Genomic DNA, 12560 nt, shown 5'->3' with positions numbered 1-12560 from the left:
AACGGATAATTATTGATAATATTTAATGACCTATTTCTGATAGAAACCAGAGGTAAATAGGTTTAATTAGAATTAATGCCTGTTTATTATAGTACACAGGAAGTAACTTAAGCTAAAAAGCACACACCAATAAAGCAAAAATAAATAAAAACTGATAATTATTGATATTTAATGACCTATTTTGATAGAGACCGGAAGTGAACAGGTTTAATTAGAATTAATGCCTGTTTATGATAGTATACAGGAAGTAATTTGAGGTAAAAAGCACACACCAAAAATAAATACAAATAAGAATTGATGATTATTGACAATATTTAATGACCTATTTTTTAAAAAACGGAAATAATATTTATAATTTAGGCACTACAGCTTGTTTATTATAGTGTACAGGAAGTAATTGAACTAAAAAGCACATACTAATAAATAATAAAAATAAGAACTGATGATTATTGGTAATATTTAAGGACGTATTTTTGATAGAGACCAGAATAGGTGTAATTAGAATTAATGCCTGTTTATTATAGTTTACAGGAAGTAACTTAAACTAGTAAAAAAAGGATACACCATAAATAAGAATAAGAACTGATCATTTATGATAATGTTTAACAACCTATTTTTGATAAATACCAGAAGTAAATATATATAAATTATTAGAATTAAGCCACTTTTGTCTATGTATTATGGTACACAGGAAGTCACTTGAACTACAAAATAAAAAAAACACATTAGCCACATAAATAAAAATAAACAAGGATACAAACACATCCTTGCTTCAGATAGGACTGTGCTTTAAAAATTTATCACAATAAAATGTTTAATTTCAGTTTCAGCTGAACTACTTTCATTATGACATACAGGAAGTAACTTGAACTAAAATGCACACACAAATAAATAAATTATCCATATAAATGTAAAACAAATACGGATGAGAACTGATAATCATTGATAGTATTTAACCACCTATCTTTTGATAAAGACCAGAAGTAAATCTGCGTAATTAGAATTGAACTACTTTGGTCTATTTATTGTGGTATACAGAAAGTAACTTCAACTAAAAATCATAAGTATATTAGCCACATAAAAAATAATGTTGACAGATAATTATTGATAATACAAATATTGACTTGACATATTTTTTTGATATCGACCAGAAGTAAACAGGTTTAATTAGACCACTTTTGCCTATTTATTATGGTAAACAGGAAGTACCTTAGACTAGAAAACCAACAAATGGATAAATTGGCTACATAAATAAAATAAATAAGGATAACAATACAGCACCAAATAGGATATAGCTGAGAAATTTATCATGATTAAATGTATTTATTTAAATCAACATTGTTAATTATTGATAATATTAATTGAGCTATTTTTGATAGAGACCAGAACTGAATACATTTAATTAGAATTTAACCACTGTTGCCTGTTTATTATGGTATACAGGAAGCATCTTGAACTTAAAAGCACACATAAATACATAAATTGGAAACATTAATAAAAAAAATATATTGTAAGAGCTGATAATTAATGATATTATTTTTGGTAAAGACCAGCAGTAAATTGGTTTAATTAGAATTGAATCAACATCGAACTACTTATTATGATATACAGGAAGTAATTTGAACTAGAAAACACAAACAAATTAGCCATGTAAATAAAAGTTTTTAAAAAGGTGACAATACAGCATTTAATTAGGATAGGGCTGAACGATATGGCTGATAAATTTATCATGATTAAATACTTCATATCTATAATTATTGATGTTATTTAATGATTTAATGAAGACCGGAAGCAAAAAGGTTTAATTAATTAGAATTTAGCCACTTTTGCCTACTGATTATAACATACAGGAAAAAAACAAATAAATTCACCATATACGTAAAAATAAATAAGGATGACAACCTAGCATCAACTAAGACAGGGCTGTGCGATATAGCTGATAAATTTATCATGGATTTTTTTACATTTCAGTTAATATCGCGAATTACTGATAATAATTAATGACCTATTTTGATGAAGACTGGAAGTAAAATGGTTTAATTTAATTTACCCACTTCTGTCTATTTATTATGGTATGCAAGAAGTAACTAACTAAAAAGCACCAAAAATAAATAAACTAGCCACATAAATAAAAATACATAAGGATAAGAACACGGCTTCACTTCAGATAATGCTGTGCTAAAAAAATATCAAAATAAAATGTTTGATTTTAGTCTATAAGAATGAATATTGACAATATTTAATGACCTATTTTTGCCTATTTATTACAGTATACAGATTCTAACTGTAACTGACAAGCACAGTAATAAATAAATTACGCAATCACCCAAAACGTCTTCCTAACATTTACTAAAGCATTTGTAGATTTAAAAGGTAACCTGGTGCCTCTATGCTGACTGTCTACCGAAGTAGTGACAGTATTTCATAATCTTGAATTCTAGAAAGCTCCAGCCGAAAACCAGAGAAGATATATGTCAGTAAAAATCAGCCGCTGTACTAAACAAACTAACAAGAAGCCAAAGATAAACATCTGGTCAGATCCTGGCATTCCAAACACTGTTCCTGCTGCTGATGTTTTTCCTACTTTAAGGTCTGGCTGGGCCATAAAACAGGAAAATTTGTTCTTGGTTTCTGTCATTATTGATAGTTATTGATCATGTTTAATGACTTATATTTGGTAAAGACCAGAAGTAAAAGGTTTAATTTGAATTTTTGCCTATTTACTATGGCACACAGGAAATAACTTGAACTGATAAATAAGTTACCCACATAATTCAAAATGGAGAAGTGACAAAAATATCCACATCCAACGTTAGCCTGCCACAATGTCTTCCTGATGTTTACAAAAGCATTTGTGATTTTTGAAGGCAGCCTGGCGCCTCTGAGCTCAGTGTGTACAAGAGTGGTAACTGTATTTCATAATCTTGATTTCTGGAAAGTTCCAGCTAAAGACCAGACAAGATCAGTGTTTGTATCACTGAGACGTGCCAGTAAATGTCAGCGACCAACCACTGCTCTGAGCAAACCGACAAAAACACAAAGTTAAATATGTGGTCAGTTTGACACTCTGTACAGTCCACTGGTGTTGCTACTTATGCGTCTTCTAAACCAGGAAACATCCTTCATGTTTTAAGATAGGGCTAATTAATACAGCCAACATATATATCACGATTAATTATTGATAATTATTGGTTATGTATGATAGGAGTAAACAGGTTTAATTTGAGTTCAATCACCTTATTTTGAATTTAAGCCTATTTTTTAAGGTATATGCAAAGTAAAAAATTACCAAAACAATAACACACAAATAAATGATTCTAACATGCAGCTGGGTGATGTAACTGAAAACCTGATGAGAAGGAAAACGGTTTAATTTGAATTTAACCACTTTATCCTATTTATCAAGAAGATCATTTTAATGTTGACAGCTATGAAAAACAGACACAAATAAATATATTTATACACTTAAACATGAATTGCTTGTAGGGCAGAGATGGTTTTTGTTATGCGTTTTAAGGGGATTTGATATCCACATTCTGTCGAACAATTTTCTTGTTGCTATGGACGATGAGTTTATCGCTGGTACATCTTGCTTTCTTATTATTTTATCGCCCTGGCCTACTTTAAGGTCGCCTGTTTCTATCCACAAAAGGCACCCATGAACAAAATATTCAAATTAATAATTAACATATCATCAGACAACACGTTTGACTCGCTCTTTAACACGACTAATTATTTACCAGTGCTCGCAATTACCTGTCATGCTTCCTGTTTGTATTAAATCTCTCTTTGATAACACTGAACCTCCCAATCAATAACTGCCTGTTTCTCATGTCACTTGAAACAGGAAGTGGAACACCCACTACTAAAGCAGCGTTTGTGGAGGTTCAGCCAGTGGCCACTTGAAGGCGCACTTCTCTACAGATGGAATAAAACACCAGATTCTGAGCAAGAACAACTAGGACCAAACAAACATGACATCAAATCTACCACACCCACACTGATCACTGAAATTAACCCTTTAAAAGCCGAGTCAAGTACTATTATTTATTTAACCCTGCGGTTTAGTCTGTGTCAGAGGTTGGTAATTGGTAATTTGAGGCAATTGTTGGTTGCATTGTGCTAGATGATGATGTAACGTAGCATAAATACAATGCAGGGCCCATTACAAAGTATGTTAACAGCAGCATTACATCACAGTACACAGGGATGCACATAAATAGTATATATATAAATATATGGACACGCCATGTGCACATAAATAGCATGAAATACAAGCTAAAGACAGTTACTACTTTAGACTCAGTGCCGTGTTTTGATCTTTAACACTATCTGTTTCAGTCTGCGGTTAACATACTGTTGCAGGACACTATAATATTTTTTAAGGCAGTATAACATGACAAACTGCAGCTAAATAAAACATTTTTGACACAGACTAAGCATTAAGCAGGGCTCAGTGTCGTATTTTTCTCAACAAAACACCCTTATAATATAAAAGAAGCCGCTATTTATGTCAAACGCCTAAATGCCAGGACAGAGTTTTACATTAAAAAAGGCAAAAATATATATTCAAACAGGAAACTACCCGCCCGAATAGTAGTTAACAGGACTAGAAATACGATAGCTTTATCTTTTCAAGAGCTGAAAACTAGCCTTTTTGCTAATGCTGGCACATTTTAAAACAAGCTGTAATAATTTCTAAACAATAAAAAGTTAATATTGTTATGTGGCTTTTGTATTTTGTACCTAAATTACACATAAATCCGGTTTAATGATGTCTGCTACCTTGAATTAGCATTTAGCTATCGATTCTTGTGTGCATTGGCTGATAAGAGAACTAAGTCCTAAAATTTTAGCTTAAAATTAAGAACTAAATACACGTATTTACACAATAAGAGTCTGTTTTCAGCCGCTACACGTGGCACAGATTTATCTTAAATAACTGGAACTCAGCCAGTTCTTTTAGGTTTTGTTCGGTTATATAAAGTCTAATATTTATATTATTAAATTATACTACATTGTGCAGATTTAAGTTATAGTATTTTTATGTTATTTTTTTCCTGAGGACGTTTATGTTTCTGGAGTTACTCACAAACTTGTATTTTTTCCTGCAGTGACTTCTGTAGCTCTTCCTGTTTATTTCCTATGACATTTACGCAAACAACTGTTTATCACTTCCTGTGCACTACAAGATTTTCCCAGGACAGGCTTGTTGCATGTGGGATGTTTACAATGTCAAGTTACATCCCATCATTTGTCATCGTTGTTTAGAAACTCTAAGTCGTGTGAATTTAAATGGACTCGGTCCCTCCGATCAGCGACAGTTTGTGACTTACACCGACGTTAACCGCTTTCACTGTTAAATAATGGAAATGAATGCACCACACTTATCTGCAACAGGTCTTGCATGGCCTCTGTGCATTATCAGACTGGCAGAGAAGACATGCATCATAAATGAGTAATTATCAGTGTGAGTGTGTGTGCATGTGTGAATCAGAGAGAGAGCAACTGTCTATCCGCCTGTTCTTAAAATTGAACCAAATTCAGGAGGAAAGCGACGAATCTCAGGATGAAATAGCGAACGTTTCTGACGATGATGAGCTGCGTTTATCCATGACTCTTGTAACTGGTAAAAACATCCATCTTCTTATCCTGCTCTGGGTCACGGGGCCACATGTCAAGATGCTTCACTTCTAGCTTCCAACTCGGATCATTCAGCTCCTCCTGGATGCTCCTGGTGGATTTTAGGGCGAAAGTAATCCATCCAGCTCATCCTGGGCCTCCTCCCAGGTGTCTGAGATACCTCCACAGGGATGTTTCCAGCCAGTATGCCCCTCCTGAGGCTCCTTCCCAGGCAACAGAGCTGCTTTCCCTCTGTGGTGAGCTCAAAATGGCATCTGTATCCATGATAAAATCCTTTTTGTTTGGCCACTACTCACAACCCGGGCTGGTCAAGATCATCATCTCGGCCTTAGTGAGAAAGATGCTAAAATAAAAGGTACATTATAATCATTATTGTTTAGGTATACCTTTAACTCCATTGGTGAAATACTCCGTTCAGTAATCCAAGGGGCCATAATTCCAGTTACCACGTGTGGGAGTGTCAGCAAACCTAAAAAAAACAACAAAGAAAAAACAGAAAAAGTTTAGTTTTCTCCTGCTTTTAGTTCTTTCTGAAGTCATATCCACTCTGTTTGTACTGATCTGTTGCCTAATTTTACTCATTTTCTCTTTTACTCCTTTGTTTTTATGGTGCTACGTCTTTTTAGATTAGCCAGTATCTCTTATTTTTGCTGTCTTCTTCATATGGTTGCACTCACCTGTGTTTACTATGATTCTTGTCATTTCCTTCATATATTTATATGTAATACTGCATGTTATTAACTTTGTGTCTTCTCTCTCCTCTCTTTATCTGCAGGTATTTCTGTCCTCCTCGTTTGTTGCCTCTCTCCCCTCCTCTTTTACCCCTATCAGTCAATATGTTTATTCATTGGGAAATTTTGGATTTGTCGGGTTCCCGTGTGTAATTTTGTAAGCTTTGAACTTTTATTTTTAAATTACTCAGGTAATTTAAAATAAGATATGATAAGATCAGATGGAACTTTATTAATCTTGAGCAAAATTCTTGAAAGATTATTATGTTTTGGAAATTTTCCAGCCTATATTTACATAACAGTTAAGTAGATAAATGAGAGAATACATAAAGTATATAATGTCGTGGGTTTCTAACCTTAACATTTAAGTTAGGCAGGTTAATTTGTAGTGAACATAAGGGATTTGGCTAATGATTATTTTTACTGTTTATTAATCTGCCAGTTGTTTTCTCGACTGATTGATTAGTTGTTAAAAAAAGAGTTGGAAAATACTGAAAAACATCAGCACAATATGACAAATAGTTGGGTTTTTTTGTCCAAAACCCAAAGAAAAAATTCAGAGTTAAGAAGCTCAAATCAGACAATATTGACTGTTTTTCTTACAAAAATTACTCAAAGTGATTACCCTGATTATCACAATAGTAGGTGATAAATTGAAGAGCTGACAGCTAATCGATTAATCAATTAACTATTGCAGCTCTATTAAATATAATATTGTAGGGTCTTAACCTAAATATTTAATTTAATCAGGTTTATCTGCATCATATATCATATTGGAGGGTCTTACTTTTACTTCTTAATCGGGTAATTTGTGTTAAACGTGCTATATAAATGACTTGACTGGACTTGTTGAATCCTATTTAAAGATTTCAGCACAGAGCCAGGCTCAGACAATAAAAAAACAAATTAAAGTTAAATAATTGTATAATTTAGTCAGGTAAGTTTGTATTTCATATGAAGTTTTTTATAATGCTTTGTAATTTCCCTTATTTTTCTTTATTTCTATTGCTTATAACTGAGACCAGAGTACTAATTTCGTGTCATCTCGTGAATACGTGGGCTGAATCCTTGAATCCTTTTAATTACAATAGTTAAATTATTCAGGTAAACTTGTAAATAATCTTTTAGGATATTAACCATAATATTTAAAATACGGAGGTAAATTTGCTTATTTAATAATATTGTAAGTTTTAACCATAACATTTGAATTAGTCAGGTAAATTTACCTGACAAACAGTACTGTAGAGTCTGAATTATAGTATTTAAACTTGCTGGATAAATTTAAATATTTATCTCATTTTTCTACTGAAAATCACTTTGGCTCAACGGCTGCTGTTGAAAATGTGTCGTGTATATATATATATACCTGTGATTTGACTTGTTAACACTATTCTGACATTTCAGCACAAAGCCAGGCTCAATTAATAGTTAATGTAAAAATTTAAGTAAATAAATACATAATTTTGCCAGGTAAATTTGTATTTCATATGATATCATTGTGTTTTAACCATAATATTCAACCTTAATATTTTAAATAAGCAGGTTCATTTGCATATTTAATAGTTTTGTAAGTCTTAACCATAATATTTGAATTAGTATTAAGAATACTGTGGGGTCTTAACGTTTTTATTTAAAATAATTTGCTTAATTTCCATGATTAATAAGGTGTGTAGGGTCTTAATCTGAATATTTCCCTTAGTCAGGTATATTTACCTGACAAACAATACTGTAGTATTATTATTATTTTGTTAAACAATAACGTTAAGACCCCACAGTATTCTTAATTATGCTAATTTGCCTGACTAGTTCAGTACTAAGTATTCTTAATACTAATTCAAATATTCTGGTTAAGACTCACAGTATTATTCAATATACACATTAACCTGAGCATTTTACATATTAAGGTTAAATATTATGGTGAAAACACGATGATATCATGTTAAATACAAATGCACTTGACTAAATTATATAGCTATTTAACTTTAAATTTTTACATTTTCTGTTAACTGAGCCTGGCTTTGTGCAGAAATGTCTAAATAGTGTTTAACTAGTCAAGTCACAGGTGTTTATATGGTACATTTTATTTTAAACAACAGCCGTAGAACCAAAGTGATTTTCAATAGAAAAATACAATAAATATTCAAAATTATTCTGCTAGTTTAAATACTAAGGTTAAAACACCATTGAGAAAGAGATCCTGATCTCACGGGGTTTTATTTGGTTAAATAAAATAATCACAAAATAATAATCTGCATAATTTCCATGATTAATAAGGTGTGTAGGGTCTTAACCTGAATATTTACATTAGTCAGGTAAATTTACCTGACAAACAGTACTTAGTATCTTAACCTTAGTATTTAAACTTGCTGGGTAAATTTAAATATTTATCTTATTTTTCCACTGAAAATCACTTCGGCACAACGACTGCTGTTTAAAATGTGCCGTATAAATAGCTGTGATTTGACTAGTTAAACACTGTGTAGACATTTGAACACACAGCCAGGGTCAGAGAATAAAGTTCTTAACTGTGTTGGCAGAGCTGCGGCTCTCTGGGCTTCTTGACGTCCAGCTGGCAAGCTAACGCTAGCAGGCTAACGTTCCCAATACTAACGTTATCACTGCAAAATTTATAATGAAAAAGTTTTAGATGTTGAATAATCACAATACGGGGGTTGGAAATTCAAAAGCAAGTTATAAAAGCAGCTTCTTTATTGAGCACCGTGCGGAAGAATGTGTCGCCGGTGTTTTTTTGAGACACAATTAACAGTAGTTTCAGTGAGCGCTAGTTGAGCAGCTAACGTTAGCCGGGCTAATGTTTGGCCAATAGCAGCCCGCTGAGCTAGCAGGCTAAGCTAACGCTCGCTAGCTTGTTTGCTTCCCGATCCCGCACTGACTTCTCAATGACTGCCGTTTTTTTATGCACGTTTGGCAGAAAAGTGCACTTAAAAAAATCCAACCTGCTCAAATTAAACAGCCGAGGGTTCAACCGAATCATTGTTTTTTCCTGACAAGCGGCGCGTTGGTGAAATTTGAGAAAATAACAAGACAAAATCTTACTTACCTGCTTGTCCTGTTACTAACCGTTTACGACTTGATAACATCCCTCCCCCGCGCTGCTATTGGTCGAGGCTCCGATTCGCGGCTTCCTATTGGCTTCCGCGGCTGCCGGTCTTCGCAAATACCCGTACAGCGGAAATGTGGACGAAAGTTCATAGCATGAAACTTCACATATCCAAAAATATTGTTTTCATCTGAATGTTTTCTTGAGTCCCACAACTTCCCCATCACGAATAAACGGCTGCTTTTGCTGCGCCATAACACGAGTGTTGTTTACACCGCAGGCATGCTAGCTACTCACACTGCAGCCTGATGTGTTTTCACTCCAACTAACTAGACTGTCTCAATATTTTAATGCGTTGTTTTGGACACTTTGCCAAGAAATAAGCCTCTGATTCCAAAAGCACAGCACAAAACACACACAGACAGTGCTCCCGGCTGCACATGAGTTTGTTAAACATATTTAATTTGATCTTATTTCTTGCATCTTAATGCTAAACTGCTGGGGTGGGATGTGACCGGTGTGGGACTCTCCTAAAAAGCAGGACAGGAGACACAATGGCAGGCAAATCCTTCATAAGAATGGAGTTTAGGCTGAAGCTGGTGGTGCATATGTGCAGGGAAGCGTCGGAGCGTGGACGGAAACAGAGGCGTTGTTGGTTTATTGACACGTTAAGGTCTTAGCAAAGCACAGAAATCTTTAGATTCTGACCTTGCATTTGTACTATTTTCGAGTTATTTCAGAGTACAATGAAAATAAAGATGTGTGACACTGGGCTCTCTGCAAAGTTAGGTCATCCATCTTTGTTTGTGTGCTTAGACGATGTTCCACATTGATATCAGTGAGTTTACAGTGAGATTTACTGTATGTATGTAAGGGAAATGCTTGTTTTCATGAATTTATGTAAGGGTCATTTTTATCACTGACCCTTTAAATAGTCCAGGAAAAAAGACACACCCGTAAAGTTCACCCAAAAAGTCTCATAACACAACACGCCAAATAAATAGCTAATAATAATCAGACCAATTCTGCTAGGTAGGCCGCAAAATAACCGCAAAGAGACACAAGACAACCACGCAGAATGACCACAAGAGACTGAAATCCATGAGAAAAATAATCCAAAATGAATAGATGGACACAAAACAACCACGAAGAGACACAGAGGCAAAATGACCCCACAGACACGCAATTTCACTACATAGAGACAGAAATAATGAGCAAGGAGGCACAATAAACCAACACTGAATGACTTTAAAAGACACAAATCAACTAGAAATTATGTCCAAGGCCTAGTAATAATTTATTAACTACAACAGCTCACAATAAAATGTGTTTCATTGCTTCTCTGCTTCTTGTTGGTAGATTTTGATCGTTACTCTCTTCATCAGAGGCCATGTTCTATATGGGAAGCATCGATACACACAGTAATGTTACTGCTGCAAATATCCTGCTTAAACTAAGAGATCTCTCTAATAAAATTCTCCACGTGACAGAAAAATATCTCAACTTTAACAACAGACATTTCAGCATTTTTGTTTAACTCTCATATTATTTTCAAACATGATTGGACTGACAGATTCAAAAATCCAGGCTTGTTTTTTAACCATTATCCCTACTTTTGTTAAAAAAAAACAAACCAACAAATAATGAAATGTTGATCTGGGACTGCTGGTTATTAAACATTCCCGGATGGAAATATCAATTAGTATTGTTCAAGCAATACAAACATCCAGGATTTAATATTACACTGAGAGAGTCTGACCTGTCAGTCACATCCACAGTGAATAAAACATGACTGGAATCAGCTCTGAATTAAAGCGATACCTTGCAAACATTTAGAGAAAGTGTGTAAACGGACAGGTAATTGAAATGTCCCTGAAATAAGCAGTATTTACACATATTTTCTGCTGTATTGGCCTCAGTTGATGTACCACTCTTAAATCCATTAACCTGTATTCAATGTTCCCTGTAATTTTTCAGTCTGAGTGTGAGCAAACACACAAACTCCCTGAGCGTCCCTTGGACCACTGTGAGCAACATCAGACATGTGCACTGTGGTCACACCAGCATCACATCCATTCAAGTTACATGGTTCATTAAAAGAATCAAATTACAGCATTTACATTTCTGTTAAAACACTTTGTCAACAGGAGCCAGTTGAAGGCTGCAGTGATTTTAGTGACACTACAATGTATAAGAGTGAAGTTATTGAATATTTGTCTCTCTTTACTGTTGCAGCGGTTTTGCAAATTGCAGACGGACCCTGTTCACTCCATAGACACCAATGTTATTCCTGTAGCTTGAAAGACAGCTACTTTTGATAAAACTGGGCTTGTAGCACATTGTCTGCCTTACAACAATGGGAAAGAGGCACCGTTTATGTTTTGACAACCTATATCTAATGAGTTATTGATGCTGGAAGTACGAATCTGTGAATATCTTTCCAACTTTACTGAACTTGGGGCCACTACCACCTAAGGAGTGATATATTTAATTCTGAAAAAAGCATTTAGCCATACTTAAAGCTTTAAGTACTTTATTAACACGGAACTAAAACTTTTGTATTGTTTTATTATCACAGGTTCTGTCTGAAAAGAGGTGGCATCATTTTAAACAGTGAAATCAAACTAACAAAATGTAATGACCAACCAGTGAGCAATACTGGATTCTGCAAAAACATAAACAACTTTTTAAAAAATCTAAATCTTACCTTAACACAGTTAATGTATTAACTTATTTATGTGTGTATGCATGTATTTATTGATTTATTTAGTACTGTTAACATATCAGAGTTCTGAGTGAGTTTTTCTTAAGATAGACAAAGGCCATTTATTGATTACATATAGGCTATTAAATGTTTATTAAAAACTAAAAAGCATTTAAAAAAAACAACTTAGGCATTTATTGAGTCACTAAAATACTGTAGAGTACAGACCACATCAGCATGATTATAAGCATCCTCTGGTAAATGAACAACCAGATACTGATGTCTCTCACCATATGGACTTCAGGAGATGATTAGATGATGATAAACTGTGACCTACTGGTTGGGTTCTCTCTGTTCTCAGAGGTTCTCTGGTAGGCTGCAGGAGACTTTAGCCTTTGGGTTGTGCTAGTTTGGTTTTTGT

General features: G+C 34.0%; 1 protein-coding gene across 1 annotated transcript in view; it reads right to left on the bottom strand.

The window, feature by feature from the left end:
- kansl1a (KAT8 regulatory NSL complex subunit 1a) overlaps positions 1–6112 on the bottom strand; it is a 39575-nt gene extending 33463 nt beyond the window's left edge. The window contains exon 1 of the mRNA XM_023293479.3: positions 6030–6112. The gene's annotated coding sequence lies outside the window, so the exon portion shown is untranslated. The remainder of the gene's footprint in view (positions 1–6029) is intronic.
- Positions 6113–12560: the final 6448 nt, after the last annotated feature.

The sequence above is a fragment of the Amphiprion ocellaris genome, chromosome 18, assembly GCF_022539595.1.
Source record: "Amphiprion ocellaris isolate individual 3 ecotype Okinawa chromosome 18, ASM2253959v1, whole genome shotgun sequence".
Taxonomy (NCBI): Eukaryota; Metazoa; Chordata; class Actinopteri; family Pomacentridae; genus Amphiprion; species Amphiprion ocellaris.
Note: the sequence above shows the minus strand (reverse complement) of the source record. Positions and strands in the feature narration are given on the sequence as shown.